Source organism: Saimiri boliviensis, chromosome 1 (genome assembly GCF_048565385.1).
Source record: "Saimiri boliviensis isolate mSaiBol1 chromosome 1, mSaiBol1.pri, whole genome shotgun sequence".
Lineage (NCBI taxonomy): Eukaryota > Metazoa > Chordata > Mammalia > Primates > Cebidae > Saimiri > Saimiri boliviensis.
Genome location: NC_133449.1, coordinates 180,608,009 through 180,622,485, shown reverse-complemented (window position 1 = coordinate 180,622,485; position 14,477 = coordinate 180,608,009). Strand labels below are relative to the sequence as shown.

The 14,477-nt window shown below is 32.2% G+C and overlaps 1 protein-coding gene across 1 annotated transcript in view; it reads left to right on the top strand.

Moving 5' to 3' along the window:
* Positions 1-14,477, top strand: part of ADAMTS19 (ADAM metallopeptidase with thrombospondin type 1 motif 19) — a 269,818-nt gene that overhangs the window by 87,235 nt on the left and 168,106 nt on the right. The gene's annotated exons all lie outside the window — the stretch shown is intronic.

The following is a 14,477-nucleotide window of genomic DNA, read 5'->3' as shown; positions in this document are numbered from 1 at the left end:
CAAGTTACTGCTGAAGAAAGAATACGGGAAGGAGGGAAACCCGCACTATCAGATACCAAGATATAGTATACAGTAAATAATAAAATGCCCATATTTGGAAATTGATGTATACTGCAGATCACTAGGTAAGACATAGTTCAGTACATGATGTTAAGATGGTTAGTCACATGAAAAAAAATTGAGATTAATCCCATATGGTTTAAATTTGTGAAAACAGGAGTCTATTTTTGTGTAGAGACAGGTTTCTTAAAGAGGACACAAAAATGTTAATCATAAAGGAACTATATCAATATTTAAAATTTCTGCATATTAAAAGACATAGTAATGAAAGTGAAAAAAGCAAGTTTCTATCAGGGAGAGGATAACATATTTCATGGATTTTGAAGTGTCTTCAATTTTCATTGATTTCAAGACATATCATTAGTTTATGTATCACTAAATAAATAAGACAATGACCAATTTTAATTCTAAGTTATTGATTTCAGACATTGCAATGTGAAATAAGGTGAATCTTAGAATTATTGGTATGTATTAATAGTATTTCCAGTGCATGTAATCAGCAAATTATTAGAACCCAGAGTATAAAAACAACTTTTCTAAATCAGTAAGAAACAAACAAGGAAGTAGACATGCCAAATAGGGCAAAAGACTCTAAAGACCATTTATGGAAGATAACACATCAAGAATGAATTTTTAAAAATAAAATGGAAAGATGCCCAACTTCAATAGTAGTAAAGGAAATGAACATTCAGATCACAAGCAGATTTCTACCAGTGGGATTGATGAAATTAAAATCTGACATTAAAAAGTGATAGCAAGTATGTGAATCTATGGCAACAATGTGCTTCAGGAGTGAATTTAAATTGGTATAACCACTTTGGAGAACTTTGAGCAGTATTTAGTAAAATTGGCATTTGTACAACAGGAAACCATTAACTACATTCTCACACATATGCCTTACAGAATCCTATGTGCATTGAAGACATGTTTATGACAGAAATGTAAACATATATCCAAGTCCAAAGTGTATCTTTTCTTTTCTTTCAGGAATATAAAGCACTTCAAACATTCTATATACCCTGTCCTTATTGTAGGCTGTTACCATTTTTTAAACAACTTATTTAGTTTTTAACACACAAGATATTATTGCTTTCTACAGTCTATGCTCAATTAGATTTATTCACATATTTATTACTTTATTCGTTTTTCTCAGTTCTTTGCTCTTTCTTACAAACCAGTTCTCTCTCCTAATCTTACTTTCCTCCTTATTGAAACAGTACTTATTAGAATTTCCCTTAGTAAAAGTCTACTGGTGACACATTAAATTTTGTTAGTATGAAAATGTCTCAATTTTACTTTGATTCTTGAAAGATATTTTAAGTGAGTATAAAATCCCAGGTTTCTGGATACCTATTTTGTTATTTATTTATTTATTTTTTTCAGTACATTTTGAAGATCTAGTTGACCTATCCTCTGGCATCTATTGTTGCTCTTGAGGATTTAGCTATTGGTCTAACTTATTTTAATACCATCTGTCCTACAAAAATAAAATAAAATAAAAGCAGAGTCTAGGTTAAAGTAGACAAGTTTTCACACTATAACAGTTTTTTAGAAAGCAGGTTGTTTTTCTTATCGTTTCATTGAGTTTAGCTCTTTGTATGGGAGGATGGGGGAAGATGATATCTTTTCCCACTCACTTTAATAAGAAGTTTCAGTTCTGAGACCTCACCTGAACAGGCACTGTATTTGTCCCAGTGTGATGGCTAAGGCTGAACATTTTGGATCTGAGTTTGGCAAATGCCTGTAGGCAAGCAGCACATCAGTGCCAGCTCAGAACTCTTCCCTGCTTTTTGTTCAACCCATGGAAGGATTTCCCGTAAATGTGAACTCAACTATGGATTTAAGATAATTTTTGTCATTTTTAATCCATCATTTATATATTCAGGTGATTTGCAACCAGAATTTTCTCACTGTTGGAAATGGAATTTCAAGGAAAAATTTTAAAGTACATACATACTTTTTGTATGTTTGTACATATATATGTTTATACATCTTGCAGCTACGCTTAGTCATACAATCCAATTTGCTTGACATTCATATGTGTTGTGACACTGATTTGGAGAATTGGTGTTATAGTTAAGATGTCATCACAGTTTTTTTAAAAAATAGTTTTAGAAACTGTTTTAGAGATATTTAGATTATCTGTATGCTATAAGATAGTGATTATTAAACTTTTTGGTCTTTGTACTCCTTTACATTCTCGAATTATTTAGGATCCCAAATAGATTTTTATGTAGGTTACATTTATTAATTACTACATTAGAAATTAAAATAGAGAAATTCTAAAAACATTTTGATTCATCTAAAATTAACAATAATAAACTCATCAAATGTTAGCATAAAGGACATGCTTTCATAATTTTTACAAAAATTAGTTATATTATCTAGAACAATAAAAACAGTGAGAAGACATGGCTTTGTTTTATATTTTTGCAAATCTCTTTGTTTGGCTTATAGAAGGCAGCCGAATCTCATATCTGATTCTGCATGTAAAGTGTTTTCTGTATGTTATTGTGGCTGACCTGTATGAGGAAAATTTGGCCTTACCCAGATATGTAGTTGAAAAATGGAGAACGATTTGCATATTACTGTGCATTTTTTAAAACCCAAGTCATAGTGTTCTAAAAGTTTGTGGAATGGGACAATGTAGAATCTGAAAGCATAGAATGAACTTTCATACTCTGTTACGTTAATATCTATTGGTATGTCTTACACTTTAAATGGATCTTTTAACCCTGCATGGCTTTTTAGTATCAATTATCTATTGATTGAAAAATACTATTTCACTGAATTAGGCAGATCTTCTAAATGTTGACATATTTCATCTTTCTGTCTGTCTATATATCTATCTAATCTGTTAATATCACCATCTATATTATCAGAAAAGTCTTTAAGTTTTGAGAAACTGTCAAGCTCATAATGACAGATGAAAGTTTGTCAATATTCTGATTTTTACCTTGCACATTTGAATTTTATTCTTGGCAAAAAAGAAATAGTCATAATACTATAAGTCAGTTTTCACAGAGTAACAAATTCACTTTATTCATTGTGGGGCAAGTGTCTCTCTGATTTCCAACTCTGAATAACTACTGTTTGTCAATTATTTTTTCAATGAAAAATGGTACTTCATGAAAAGCACAGTTGGTTCAGGTCATAACTCAACCAACCTCACAATACTTTAAAATGAGACATCATATTTTACCGTGCATGGAAATGCTTTATCCATACTTCCTTTTTGTTACACAAAAATAGTTTTTAAATGTATATGCTCAAGTGTTTAGATTTAATGAAATGAATAAATTTTGCTGCTTCATCTGGAAATTTTTAAGTGAAATTATTGTGGTACCATCCTGGGAGTAAGTGGCAGTGAATAAAATGACTGACATTGAAGTTGGTGCTACTGCCTTGACTAGGCAATTTTAGCTACCGTTACTTTGGCACCATTACTTCAAATGTCAACACAGTTTTGACTTTGCATATAGTTCTTGGAAAGGTCTTAGAGGGCCCACTGAAAAGGTCTTATGGAATTCCAGGTTTCTGCATAACCCTCTTTGAGGAATTCTGCCATAAGCTGAGAATGGTTGATAATCAGTGGGGACAGTCAGTGTTTACGTGTGTGTGTGTGTGTGTGTGTGTGTGTGTGTGTGTGTGTGTATGTGTGTGTGTGTGTGTAGACACATGTTTCATAAGACTTTTTCAGGACTTTAACATATAGAAAATTGGTAAATATTTAAAGCTGGCAAAGATAAATGCTGATTGAATGAGTTTCCTGCTATGAATATTCTTCCAATACTTGTTGATGAGAGAGGCTCTGTCCTTTACCACCGGGTTCCCAGCTCTGTGATGCTCTGACTCTCCAGGCATTCTATGGAAACCTAGATGCTGCAACATCCTAAGTTTTCTTTTTTTCTGTCTTTGAGCAGGTTGGAATGATCCAGGTTATTATTTTCTATCCTTCTGAATATTCTGATTTTATGTACTTGACATATTGTCAAACAGGTATACAGATCACCAAGGAAGCAACTGCCAAAAAGAAGCATATCCCCACACTAAAACATATTTAAATAGCCTTTTATGTCAACAGTGTACTGTGAGAATCTCCAGACACTTCCCTTTCCAAACACGAATACATTCTTCATACCCCATTTCAGCAGAAATAATCATTTTTGCTGGGTGAGAAGAAGAGGTTAAGCTCATTTGTAAGTAGCTTAATTTTGATTAAACAGCAATTTGGTATTTTCTTTTGCATTGTGGCATCTCAACCCTAGAGAATTTCAGAGACTAAAAATACCCAAGCAATTACTGAGGTCACCTTTCTACTGCAGTACCTTTGTTGATAGAACTATATTGTTTGTACTGAAAAAAACATGGGTTTAATATGCAATTTTTTGATCTTTTAAAGCCTTTGGACTACATGAAGAACAAGGTTAATTTTTTTCTACATAAATTTTAGTTTCTAAATAATTAGTAGTATAATTAAGTATTCAAGGGAGTTCCAATACATTTATTGGGGATTTACTATATTCAAAGTGCAATTTAAGCTCTACAATGGATTCAAGGCTGACAATTGGGTTTTTGCCCACTCAATCTAGTGGGAGATATACTTCTGCAGAAGAAATTAGCAAGCATATTAGAAACCTGTGCCAACCTTCATTCAATGTGTATAATTTTATAAAAAAATCTTTTGAAAAAATTTTAAATATTCAGATATCTTCATATTTGTGAGAGATATGTTGTTATAAAATGCTGCTCAGTGATTAACACAGAAAGCTTCAGATATGCAAATGAATATATTCAGTGTGGTAGAATTCTACATAGGGCAATCCCAAGATTCCTGACCCCTAGCTATACAATCAAGTATTAATCTAAGTACTGCTGTGAAGGGATTTTGCAGAGGTAATTAAAGTCCTTCAGTTTACCCTAAGACATGGCGATCTAACCAGGTGAAACTGTTAAAGCAGAAGCAAGGCAATGAATTATACAAACAACCTGCATGAATTCAGAAGCTGATACTTTCCAAAGCCTTTAAACAAGAGCAGAGCCTGAATGATAGCTTGACTTTGGCCCTGTGAGACCCTAACCAGAGAACTCAGTCAAGCCCAGCCAGATTTCTAACCTATAGTAATGTAGGATAATAAATATGTGTTACTTTTAGCTGTTACATTTGTGGTAATTTGTCATGCAGAAAAAGAAAACTAGCTCATTCTGACTAAAGGATACATATTATTTCATATTAATTGAGGGCTTCTCTACAGAATGAAAACAAATCCACCTTGGATGCAAGTATGTACATGATCCTTGGTGAGGACAGAGTAAGAAGGAAGAAAATGTTTGTTAGGAAATAAAAGTTAAGGGGAGAAATTCAAAGAGATTTTTATTTATCATATCTGACAGTAGAACAGTGAAAAGATTTTAAGAGGATTTTGGTAGGACTTCATGCAAGTCTGTAATTGTTGCAATTTCTTCATATTTAATATTCATTTCCCTTGTCTCATTAGTGATGAACAAAAGCATATTAAGGTGAAATGGCTCTAAATACTTGACTGTGGTACAGAAAGGAAAGGGATGGGGAAACTTATTCTTCAGGGAGGTAATTTGGTTGACACTAGCTTGGAATAGAGGAAATGCCAGTCTCTTGGCCTCCAGCAAAGAAGCTAAGAAAACCTGATGGAGTCAGATTTGGCCTGGGCATGACTCTCGCTTTGAAATAAAAAGGCTTGTGAGGTTTATTTATAGATAAGGTAAACATATAATTTGTAATTCATACTAAGAAACTTTTAAAAGTTAAAAGAGACATAATTATGCTTTGACAAAATCATAAGTTGGGATGCCCTAGGCAAACTAGCCATATGGTCACTCTAATGTTGATGAACATGTTTGAGACATTTTAAAACATACTAAGAAGAATTTTTAATAACACATTTTAAATTACTTATTTCAGAAATATTAACCATCACAATTATTTCTATAATTTAGATATTTCATTATTTAATCTCCCAATAATAATAATAATAATTAGACTTACTAGGAATAAACCTATGAGCATTTGCTACATGTATCAGAAGATGATTCTATACCATTTCTCTTAACTTTGTTTTCATTTAATCCAGATGGCCACAAAATATTGGCTATTGGCACATTTTGATGGTCTGGGTCTCAGATATATATTTGATATATAAAGAGTAATAACCTCATCATGTACTAAATTCTTATATCTGAAAGGCCTGGAAATATACTCTGAAGATAATATGAAAAGTGTTACTCTACTTATCCATTTTCTTCAATTTTTATTGGTTCTTGCATTTCAGATGACCTTCTTTTCACTTCTTTCTCTCTTATCATTGATTCCATTTTCTCCAATATTTTGAAACCCCTGTTCGGTGCCCAAGATTGTGTTAGGTGCTAGGTCCTAGAAATAGAGTGATGTCTAAAATGATCCCATCTATATACTCTCTTAAATATTTTTCTTTTCCCTACCCTTGTATTATTGTTGCCCAGGTAACCTAAAAAGTTTACTATTTGTCTCCCTTTTATACTGAGCCAACTTTTTCTCTTTTACTATTATAGCTTCCAGGGATAAATGTATTGATACATATCTCTTAAACATAGTGAAGCCTTAGTATTTTCTTCCAAATCTGGATAGGAAGGGAAAAAGGGTCTGCCATCAAATTTTAGTGATGTTGGTTTGATCAGAAGAATGTATTTTGAACTCAGTAGAAACTTTTCTTAGCATTTTTTTTAAGCAAGAGTATTGATGAAAATTGACAAATCTATTTTTACCTTTTTGTTTAATCATTATTTTGCTAATAATATTAATACAGTCCTATTATGGTGTATAGAATATTATCAACTATTACATGACAAAAATATAGATTTTACCTTTTTGTTTAATCATTATTTTGCTAATAATATTAATACAGTCCTATTATGGTGTATAGAATATTATCAACTATTACATGACAAAAATATAGAAACTGTATAAGTCCATACAGAAGAAAATGCTTTTTTCAAATATTGCAGTGCTTTGGGACTTTAATACGTAAATAATATAGTGATACCCCAAAGCTGTCTGTGCATTTGCCAGGCGCTTCCCAATTCTGTCTTCTGAGTAGCTAGACAATGAAAATAACTCTAAAGAATGTTGAAATAATGGAAATGTTTGATTTGCATCGTAGAAAAATACAATTCCCTAGGCAGTTTTCTTTGAATTATAAGATACTATTTTTGGTTTATTATTTTATTTTTTGCAGAGAAGTAACTATCTCTGTCTAGTTTAAGGTAAACTGGAGTTTAACACTCCACCCTTCTCTTTCCCATTGAATGCAGCTATAAAACTTGAGAGTATGGAACACCTATTTGAGGATTTTTAAAAGTAAAAGTAACAGGCTGATTGGGAAGAAGATATGAATTTGAAGTGCCACAAACCCAGCAGTGAGTTTATAATTTTTCTGTCTTTTTGTATTCTCCATCTTGGATTCAACACAGCCCACAGTTGTAAGTTGTCATTAGAGCCTGTAGAGAGAAAGCACTAAGAGAAGCCCTCCCATTCTGGATTAAGGACCAGGAAGGGACCATGATGCTCAGACAAAGTAGGGTAAACCCCTTTTTTAATATCTACATTCTCTTCTGCCCTAGCTCCCATCTTCTAAAATTGTGTGATGGTGGCAGCAGGGATAGTAACAGTGGCAGGAAGATGAGCCATAAAAATTTGGATAAATCTTCCACTCTGATCTGAATAGCTTTAATCCCATGTGGGTGGGGTAAACACCATTGCTTCTTGTCTCTTGACTTTTCTGTTACTACTTGGAGCCAGACATAATTATGAGAAGTACACATCAGAGATGGGTAACTAACTCCACACTTTCTGAAAGCAGGACTGGAATGAGAACTGCATGGAAGTAGAAGGTGCCAAAAAGAGCATGGAGACGAAGGGCTTAGGAAAGTGACCTTATAAAGCCATTTGCCAATTTGTGCTCAACCTAAGGCTTTGATATATGGGTATGACTCTAAAATTTCTTTGAGAACAGAGCTATTTGAATAGCAACATAAAGGCTTTGAAAGTTGACAATGTAACCAAAATACAAAGAAGACTTGTAAGTTTGGAACTTACAGCCTAAACCAAAGGAGGTTGATTTTATGCTAAAAAAAAAAAAAAAAAGAAAAAAAAAAAAAAAAGCATTGTTCATAAGATTTAAATAAGTCTCCTAATGTTATATGTAAAATGTCTAGAACACAATCCAAAATTATTTTACATATGAAAATCTCAATTTGCTTGGGAAAAGACTCACAACAGATGCCAATTCTGAAATGGCACAGATTTTGGAACTATCTTGCTAGATTAAAGCATTTATTATACAGATGCACTAACAAGGGCAAACAGTTTTTAACTGAGTGGAAGGATAGAAAGTCTTAGCAAATAAATAGAAAAAGCAAATGGAACTTGTAGAATAAAGAAAATTATGATTGAAATAAAAATCTCTCTGGACAAGCTGAATAGCAGCATGGAGCTAACTGAGAAAAGAGTCAGTTAACTTTAAGACAAATCAGAAGAAACTATCCTATCTGATAATTGGAGGGAAAAAATATTGGGAAAACAATGCCAACAAAGCCTCAGGAACCAGTGATAAATACCAGTCGTATTCATGGGCTCCAGGAAAAGAAAAATATGTATATGACTGAAGACTTCGCACATTTGGAAAAAAATTTAAACCATCAGATTCAAGAATCTGAGCATCTATGAACAAGGAAGGCACAGAGAAATGCATAGCCAGAGACATCATAATCAAACTGCTGAAAGCTAAAGACAAACTAAAAATGACACTGGAAAACAAACTGTTATTTATGGGGGAATAGTGATTCCAAGCACAGCATATTTCTCATGACAAACTATGAAATCCAGAAGGAAGCAGCACACTATTTAAAAGTACTAACAGAAAGGATTGTCAACTTAGAATTCTATATTTTCAAAAAAATATTTTTCAGACGTGAAGGTAAAATAAGGACATTATAAAATGAAGAAAAACTAGGAGAATTCGTAGCCAAAATTGCTGCTTTAAAAGAACTGCCAAAGGAAGTACTTGTAACAGAAGGGAAATGATACCTAAAGGAAACTTGGAACATCAGGAATGCAGAAAGTAGAAGAAATGGCAAATATCTGGATAAATAAAATAGACTCCCCCCAACCTCAGAATATTTTAAATAGGCTTGATATTTGAAAGCAAAAATTGTCACATTGTCTGATGGAGTCCATAATGTATAGATTTAATGCATAAGCCAACAAGAGTAATGTGTGAGGGGATAAAGGGACTTCCATGCTGTTAACTAAGCTTTCAACATTCCATTTGAAATGTTAAAATACTGATTCTAAGTAGACTTTGAAGGGTGAATATTATGTCATGTAAAACCTACAGGAAGCAACTACTAATAATATGTACAGAAGGATGAAACTAAAAATACAATAAATACCCTGATCATAGTCACTTATGCCTGTAAACCCAGCATTTTGGGAGGCTGACACTGGAGGATAACTTGAGGCCAGAAGTTGGAGACCAGCCTGGGTAATGTAGTGAGACCTCGCTTCCACAAAAAAAAGTTTAAAAATTAGCCAGGCATAGTAGTGTGTGCTTGTAGGCTCAACTACTCAGCAGGCTGAGTAACTGGAAGGATTGCTTGAACCCAGGAGTTTGAGATTACAATGAAGTATGATCATACCACTGCACTCCATCCTGAGCAACAAAGTGAGACTTTGTCTCTTAAATAAATAAGTGAATCATTTCATTAAAAAAATTTCAAAAGAATAAAGTCAGGAAAGGATAATGGAGGAAAAGAAAACAGCAAAAACAACCTCAACAAAAACCAAATAATAAAATGTTAGGCCCAAATTTTAACATTTCAATAATTACATTAAATATAAATACTTTCAACACACCAACTAAAAGTTCATCAGAGTGAATTAAAAATTCAAAGACCTCACCTTTGCTATCTGAAACTCACTTCAACTATAATACATAGGTTAAGAGCAAAACGATGAATAAGATACACTGTGGAAAAACCAGTAAAAAGTTTTTTTAAAAAACCCCAAGTGACTATATTTATATCAGATGATGTAGATTTCAGAACAAAGAAAATTACCAAGAATTAAGAGGGACATTACATAATATTAGGAGATCAATTAACCAAAAAGATATAGTAGTCTAAATGTTTTAGCACTGAATAATAGACCTTTAAAACTCATGAAACAAAAACTGACAGAACTAAAAGGAAAAATGGACAAATGCACAATTATATTTAAAACGTCAACAGTCTTCTAAGTAATTGATAGAACCAGTAAACAGGAACTTAACAATGATATAGAAAAATTGAAAACCACCACTATCTTAACTTTTACACACTGCTCGACCCAACCATAGCAAAATATGCACACCTTTCAAATGACATGAAATTTTTTTCAAGGGGGAAGGAACATTTTCTAGCTTATAAAGCAAACTTTTACAAATTTAAAGGAATTAAATCAAACAAAGTATGTTCCTGGGCAAAATGGAATTAGACCACAAATAAATCACAAAAAGATAGCAGGAAAATGTTCTCTAAATGTTTGGAAAATAACAAATTCTCAATAATTTATGGGTCAGATGAAAAATTTCAAGGGAAATTACTAAGTATTTTGAACTGAGCAAAAGACAACATACAAATTGGAGGATGCAGAAAAAGCCATGCTTAGAGGGGAATGTATAGGATTAAATGTTTTTATTATACAAGAGGAAAGATCTCAAATCAATAATTGAAGACTCTACTTAAAAAAACTGAAACGGCAGGAAAAGCAAAATAAAACACACTCAGGTCAACCAAAAGGAAAGAAGTAGTAAAAATATGAGCATAAATCAGTAGGAGAGTTCTTCTATTAATTCGGATAATTTGCTTATTGATTCTCCTAAAGAATTCTCCTAAATCAGTTCTCTTGTTGGTTTATGCTCCTGGGAAATCAAAATGGAACTGCAATAGCAAAAATCAGCAGAAACAAAAATTTTTTGGGAATTGCGAGCAAAATTTCAAACCTCTAGCAAGTATGACAAAGAAAAATAGAAAGTAGAAACGGTTTACTGATACCAGCAATGAAAGGGAAGATAACGTTATAGACTCCACAAACATTAAAATAATTATTAGGAAGAAATAAAAATATGAGTATCAGTTTGACAGTTTAGATTAAATGGATCAGATCATTGAAAACCACAAACTAACAAAACTTATGCAAAATAAAATGGACAATCAGAGTAGTCTTATAAATAACAAATATTAAAGAATTTGAATTTTTATTTTAAAACCACTCAAAAATAAAATCTCCAGCACCAAGATGTTTCATCAGTAAATTAAAGAAGAAATTAAGTTACGTTGGTTAATTACAGAAGAAATAATATAAATTTTATATTATCTCTTTCAAAGAACAAATGTCAAGGATACATAGAATTACCCTAATATTAAAGACCAGATGTAGGTGACAGGGGGACAGAGGCAGCAAACCACATTGCCATGTGTACCTATGCAAACAATCCATGTACCCCAGAACCTAAAGTACAAAAAAAAAAAAAAAAATGCTAAGGAGTACAAGAAACAAATGGAAAAAAAAAAAACTTATACCACAATATTTATCATGAACATAAAAACAAATATTAGCAAGTTGACTCCAGAAATATATGAATAACAGAACAGAATCAAGTGGAGCTTATTTCAGGAAATAAAGACTCATTCAATATTTGAAAATCAATACATGTAATCTAATAGATTGAAAGTCTAACAAAAATACATGTGACCATATCAAGTGATGCAGAAAAAGCTTATGACAAAATTCACCATCTATTCATGATAAAAACTCCCAGAAACCTGTGAATAGGTAGAAACTGCTTTAACCTGATAAAGAGCATCTACTGAAAAGAAAAAAGGCAGTTGATGTCACATTTAATGGTTGAAACAATGAATACTTTCTGACTCATACTGGAACAAGGCAAAACTGAACACTCCATCACTGTTATAAAAAAAAAAAAATCCCAGATGTGCAATTAGGTAAGAAAAATAAATTAAAGTAATAACAAATATAAAGGAAGAAATGAAACTGTCTCTGCAGAAAACATTATTGTTTACATAGAAAATTTCAAGGCATGTATGAAAAACTCCTAAAACTAGGAAATGAGGTTAACAGAGTCACAGAATGTAAAATTAACCCACAAAAATGTAATATATTTGTATGTACTAGAGTTGGATAGTCAGAAGACAAAATTTTAAATATGTACATGTATCTGTGTGTATACATGGGTGTTTATGTGTGCATGTGTGTGTAAATATATGTACATGTATATAAACATTAGGACATTATATATATGTGCTTATGTGTGTGTGTGTGTGTGTGTGTGTGTGTGTGTGTGTGTGTAATCAGAGCTCCAAAGTGAAAAAATGAAACATCTAGGTATAAATTTAACCAATCACATACAAAATCTTTATACTAAGATCTACAAAATGTCAATGAGAGCAGTAAAAGAGCTAAATAAATGGCGAGAAATATAATGTTTATGGACTGGAAGACAGCATAGTATAGATGTACCACTTCTCAGATTGATCTATTCATTTAATATAATCCAAATAAAAATTTAAGTGCTTTTTTTGTAAATATAGACAAGATGATCCTAAAATGTATATGCAATTGAATGATCAAAACAATTTTAAAAAGAAAAATCGTTATGGAGAAATACTACTCATTTTACCATTTATAAAACAAGTTTTAATAATCAAGACAGTGTGCTGTTGGTGAAATAAAACATATATAAATCAATGGACCAAAATAGAGATTCTAGAATTAGATCCACACGAATAGGACCAATTGATTTTCTACAAAGGTAAAAAGGCTATAATGAAAACTTTTATCTTTCCAAAAAATGGTGCTTAAAAAATTGAATATCAGTATGCAAAAGAATGACCATTATACAAAAGTTAATACAAAATAGATAATTAACCCAAATGTAAAATACAAAAGTATAAAAACAGAAAACATAAGAGAAAATCTTGGTGACCTATAGGCAAAAAGTTCTTTCATATGACACCAAAAGCATGATCCATGAAAGGAAAAATGATAAACTGGTTTTATCAAGATTAAAACAACAACAAAAGTACTTTGTTCTGTTAAGGGATTAAAATACAAATAATAGCCCAGGAGAAAATATTTGCAAGTTGCGTATCCAGATTCTTAGACTTGTATACAGAATATATACATTACTCAACATTAAGAAATCAAAAAATTCAACTCTCATACATTGTTGTTGGGAATGGAAAACTTCACAACCACTTTGGAAAATGGCTTAGCAGTTTCTCTGTAAAGTAAGTATGTACTTACCATATGACCCAGCAATCCCACCCTGAGCATTTACTTAAGAAAAATGAAAACTTACATTCACCCAAAGCCTGATCACAAATGTTTATATCTGATCTATTCATAATTACCAAAATTTTGGAACAGTCCAAATGTTGTTCAACAGGTGAACAGATAAACAATCGATTGCACATCCATAATGAAATGCTATTCAGCAATGAAAGGAAATGAATGAGTGATCTGTCTAACTGCTTGAAAGAAGCTCAAAGCATTATGCTGTGTGAAAGAATATAGTCTCAAAGTTTACCTACCATACAATTGTATTTATGTGTCATTTAAAAAAAAAACAAACATAATGAACAGATCATGGATTACTATTGATGAGGGACAGGGGAGGCTGTAAGTTTACAGGGATAGAACAAAGAAGTTTTGGGGTGTGATGGAAATGTTCTGTCCCCTGATTATTGTGGTCATTCCACAAATCAATGGAGGTGTTAAAAATCACAGGACAATACAATAAAAAGAAAATGTTACTGTATATAAATTTAAAAATTAAAATTAGAGCAAAATGTAAAAGAATAAGAAATGTTATGTGATAGCTAGTTTTGCTATTAGCATTACAATTGTGTATTCCACAAAAGGTTTCTGCACATTGTGCCCCTTCCAAAGGTATCTGATCTATGGGGCCTACGAAGGAGTACATATTGAAATCCATCCTAGACTTCACCAACCAAGCCCTTTTTCTAATTCTTTCACGAACTTGAGAAGCCTTTAAAAAAATTCATCTTCCCAATTTTGCACCTCTTTTTTATTGATATTAACATACTCCTAACCGAAGCCTTGCTTAGGACCAATGTTTTTTCCAGATTTTAGTGAGTTTCTGTGTTAAAATATATTGTTTTAGAATTTCCAAGTGGAGAGCTATTTCTTTGTTGTTCCTTCCTCTTTTTAGTCCTTTTCCACATTTGACCCATTCTTCAGAACTCTAATTTTTTTTAGACTTTGTAGATTGTTTCTCAGCCTACCATGCATCATACTATCATACTTCAGTATATCTTTCTTA